The following is a 4,635-nucleotide window of genomic DNA, read 5'->3' as shown; positions in this document are numbered from 1 at the left end:
GCTCCCCCGCCTGGAGCAGGGTCCCCCAGGGTCTAGCGGGGTCCTGGAGGGCAGCCCCGGGGCCTGGCCTGTGGCGGGTCAGCCAGAGGGTCTGTGCCTGTGCTCAGCAGCTGTCTTCCTCCCCCATCATGAGGCCTGGGCCTCCTCCACCCCGTCACCAGGGTCCTGAGCGGCCTGTTTCCCATTTGAAAGGGAGGTTTGAGAGTCTATCGGGGGTCTGTGTCCTCGGGCAACCAGACCGGGGGACCCCGGGGCACCCCGGGCCCACTCGGTTATGGGCCATGGGCCTCGCTGAGCCCTTTCATGCTCAAGCCTTCAGGAGGCCCCAGCAGGTGCGGGCGCTTCTCCGGGAGCTGCCCGTGGCCCCACGCACAGAGCTGACGGCCCCCGGGGCTCCGGCCTAGTCAGGGGTCAGAGGGTGACAGCCCCCATTATGAGAGGTCACGTCCACAGGACGATTCATGGGATGCCCCCGCCCTCCTCTAGATATGGGTACATCGTAGCTGCATGTGGTGACGACGACACGGTCCAGCGTTGGAAACTGTGAGTGACTCCGGCTCCTGCAGGAGGGCCTTCCCTCACCAGGAGGGCAGCGAAGGGGCTGTGGGGCGGGGGGGCGGCTGCACCCTCACCTCACACATCTGCAATTCCTGTGACAGAGTAAAGGTCTAAGGCCCCTTCTGGAAAAGAGGACAGGAGAGCCAGGATGGGGTGCGGTCTTGGTGGGAGACACTGGGATCCCTAAGGAGAACTTCTCCATGCCCCCCAACCCTCTCTCTGCCCCACACCTGGGGCCCAGAGCAGAGGGGGTGGGGAGCATCGCACTCCCCAATCTGGTGGCACCTGGACCAGGGGGCACAGCAGGTGCTCAGGAGGGCTGGTGAGGCCTCCAGACCAGGCGGCCCCCACCCTGTGGGAGATGAGAGATTAGAGTCAGTGGAAGGACACCCCCGGGGGCCCCTCTGGAGGGAGGCAGCCCAGAGCCACAGGAGGGAAGGTGGCGGTCCTGGGCGGCTCCTGGCAAGGCCTGGCAGGACACAGAGCCCGAGCCCTCCTGCCTTGGAGCTTCCCAGAGCGACAGTGTGTGCAGTGAGGGCAATGACAGGCCAGACGCCCCCAGTCCCCGGACGCCTGCCGGTGGACTCAAGGGGCAGGTGGGCAGGGACCAGGCTGAGGAGGGAGTCCCGCTTCCCCAGGAGAGACGGTGATGGTCACCCCGCTGGGCGTGGGCTCCCCAGAACAGAGGCTGCATATCAGCCCCTCCTCAGGGAGCAGGCCTGTGGCAGGCAGGACCGCCAGGTGGCAGGGGCACAAGGAGCAGGACTGGCCTCTGACACCCCGCACGGGAGGCCGGGTCCCCGGGTCCTGCACGGCTTCCCCGGGACACCTGCATGTGACAGAGCCCTGTCTTCTGACACCTGTGCCCGCCTGTCCCTCCACAGGGCCATCTCCTGCATGCTGGAAATATGGCTGGATTATTATGGGGACGACTTTTGTCAGCTCCCCGAATTTCCCTTCCTTATGAAAATTCTGCAATTCGTAAGACAGCACATGCCAGGTTCAGACGTGGAACTCCGTGCCCGGCGTAACCTCCAGCAATTCAGACGCCTCCATACAGTGGAGCCAGAGGCTGGGGGTGAGGAGGCCTGGGGGTGACTGAGCTGGGGACAGGGTGGGCCCCGCCGATCCAGCCTCCATGCAGCTGGGCTGGGAGCAGGTGGTGGGCTCACACTTCACCCCATGGGCTGCAGCCTGGGGACACCTCCCAGGGCTCATGCCCTCACGCACGTGGAGCAGTGGGAAGAGTGGTCTTGACTTGGGAGGCACGTGGAACGTCCGTCCTAATGGGGATACTTTGCCTTCCTGGAGCTACAGCTTCAGCCCAAGGAAAACACCCTGAAGCAGCTCAGGAGCAAGTCCCAGCTCTGACCGTGGGGACTGCTGCCGCGTCGGGGCCTGCGGGGATCCAGGCCGTCCCGGCTGCTAGGGCTGAGGGCTCGGCCCGCGCTGAAGCGCCCGCTGGGGAGGTAAAGCCCCTGCAGATAGTGGTCACTGCTCTAGTTCACTGCTCAGCCCTGGAGGAGCCCCCTGCACCCGCGGCCACCCCAGAGGAGGAGCAGGCCCCGGCACCTGCAATCGGGGTCCCCAGAGTGCCAGAGCCGCCACTTGCATCTGGAACAACTGGCTTCGACCCCTGAGCTCGCCCCAGCTCCCAACACAGGGCTCGTGGCGGCTGCAGCCCAATGGAGGCTTGCCCTCCCCTGGCATTTCACTGTTTCTATATTTTCCATTTTTCTTTAACCTTTAACCTGTATAATGGCTTATGAGTTTTATTGTAATAAAGGATAAGTTAACTTCACACAAAATTGACTCTGATGGTTTTAAATGCTACATTGTACTTAGGTCAATCACAGTGTGGCAGGCTCGGAGCCCAGGGCACCGGGGGACACAGCCCAGGATCCGGTGCTCCCCTGGGAAAGGCAGAGGACGGGAGGACACAGGACATCAGGTCACTCCTGCCGCCGGGCCGCGGCAAAATTTTGAGGGTACTCAGGCCCCTGCTAATTTGTTTTCCAGTATTTTTGGATTGCAAGAGCAGTTCCAGGGCACCCAAATGACATTAGAAATTTTATGCGGGCTCTAGTGAGGCAAGGAGGGTTGTGTGACTCTCCCAGGTCTACAGGGAATGGTGCTGAACTCTGGACGGAACGTGTACATTTTTCTAGGATCTGCCAACCTGGGGACATTATCCACTTGGCTTCCCTGCCCTCATGGAGGGTATATGCCTCAGGAGAGGAATGTGGAACATGCTGAGAGGGTTTCCGCATGAAAGGAAACCAAGCAGTGGAGTGGGAGAACTGTAGCCTCGTTGTGTAAAATCTTCTGGGGAACAATCAGAAATGGTCTCCAAATATCAGACCCTCCTCTTGAATAGAAAATGTAGTCAGTGTTTTATAACAACCACCCATGAACAATCCATAATAAGAGACATAATAGTAAAAGTAATAATCAAGAGCAATGTAATGATTGGAGGACGATCACAATGACTTTAACGCTATTAAAGCAATTAATACTGCCAAGTCTCCTACAACAAACCTAAGAAGTTGGGAGATTCCGGTACATATTTCTCAAATTCCTTGTCAAATCACAAGATATCAGGACCTTCTTCCTGGGGTATCTCAGGGTCTGAGCCCCATGTTCTGATCAAGAAAATTATTTCATAAGGCCAAAACAGGCAGCCTCTGGCATAGAAAGTCAAACCAACTAGGTCCAGGTAATGGGGGATCTTGGGAACTTGTGTGCACATCCCAGTGGGGGAGCTTTAAAGAATGGAGGTGGAAGGGGGGCTGTCTGGGGCTGGCCAGCCACATGATACCCATCAGATTTCAAGTATTTGGCCAGCCCAGGGTGCATGCAGAGAAGGCAGGAGCCAGACTCACAGCCAGGGTCCATGAACCATGCTATGACTCCCACTAAACCCCAGCATTTTCTTAGCCTTAGCATCCCATTGCCCTTCTTCCACCTCTTCCATCCAACCACTGGAGGTCCAGGTAACCATATTTGCATATAGAGGCTCTGGGCTGTTGGAGTGTGAGCCTCTGTCAACCAGACCAGCAGGGGTGACAAAGGCAAGCATCTGAGTTTCATATTGCCTTTGGGTGAACCCAGGAAGTGCTGAAGTTGCTGGAGTAGGTGGGCAGTCTCCACCCGGTGCCTTCAAAAGGCAAGTTCCCCTTTTTTGGAACAACGAGAGGACTTTAAACATATCCAGGGACTCAGGCTGGCTGAGATTGTCCAATGGTGGTTCCCTGACGCTGAGCTGAAGTACAAAATTCTAAGGATATTTGGGCAGGTGTCAGCTGAAACCTCTCCAGGAAGACAAGAGCTGCTCCTTGGTTCCCAAGTAGACTCGAAAACATTTGAGGACTCTGGCCATCCAAGAACAAAATCCCTATGTCTTCCCGCTCATCACAGGAGGTATCTGGACCTACAGGAGCTCTCATAAAGTTTTATTAGAGATTCAGTTAGGTCATGGGAAGCCTGGTTGGATTTCAAGTTTTGACACTATCAGTTCTCAGGGTCTGAGCTGAAGCAGATAATTCTGAGGATGCTTCAGTTCAGGATAACTTTCTCCATCATCTTCACAGAGGCGAGTGATCCCTGGGCCCCCAAGTGTTCTTTAAAAACTTTGTGGAGGTTCTGGTGGACCAAGGATGCCCGGAAATGGCCGCAGCTTGCTATGTGGAGAGGGTTTCTAGGAGGCGTTCAGAGGGAAAACCAGGCATAGCCCAGTTAACTCCCTGAAATAAGGATGGAGTAGAGATGGAGCAGATAAAAAGAGAAGGGAGAGCTACTTGGGGAGGGAACCTGAGCTCCATGAATAGGGACCACCAACCCCAACTGTCAGAGTAGACAAGCACATCTCCCCACCCCTCACCCCTGCCCCCAGCCTTATCCCCTGGGTGTTCAGGCACAGCCGTGGTCAGTGCTTGCTTTGGAAGTGGTGCTGTTTAGAGAGCGCTACAGAGTTCCTGTCCTGCTCGACGTGACATTCTCCCCAGGGCTCATTCTTTTCTCTTTTTTAATATATCTGACTTTGTTTCCCCCTTTTCTGTGTTTCAATCCTAAGCTCTC

The 4,635-nt window shown here is 56.6% G+C and overlaps 1 long non-coding RNA gene across 1 annotated transcript; it reads left to right on the top strand.

The window, feature by feature from the left end:
- The first annotated feature begins 319 nt into the window (after positions 1-319).
- Positions 320-1,971, top strand: LOC140605446 (uncharacterized). The gene is made up of 3 exons (XR_012008101.1): positions 320-543; positions 1,443-1,636; positions 1,876-1,971. It is a non-coding gene; the product is annotated as an uncharacterized lncRNA (long non-coding RNA).
- The last annotated feature ends 2,664 nt before the right edge of the window (positions 1,972-4,635 follow it).

The sequence above is a fragment of the Canis lupus genome, chromosome 15 (assembly GCF_048164855.1).
Source record: "Canis lupus baileyi chromosome 15, mCanLup2.hap1, whole genome shotgun sequence".
Classification (NCBI taxonomy): Eukaryota; Metazoa; Chordata; class Mammalia; order Carnivora; family Canidae; genus Canis; species Canis lupus.
Note: the sequence above shows the minus strand (reverse complement) of the source record. Positions and strands in the feature narration are given on the sequence as shown.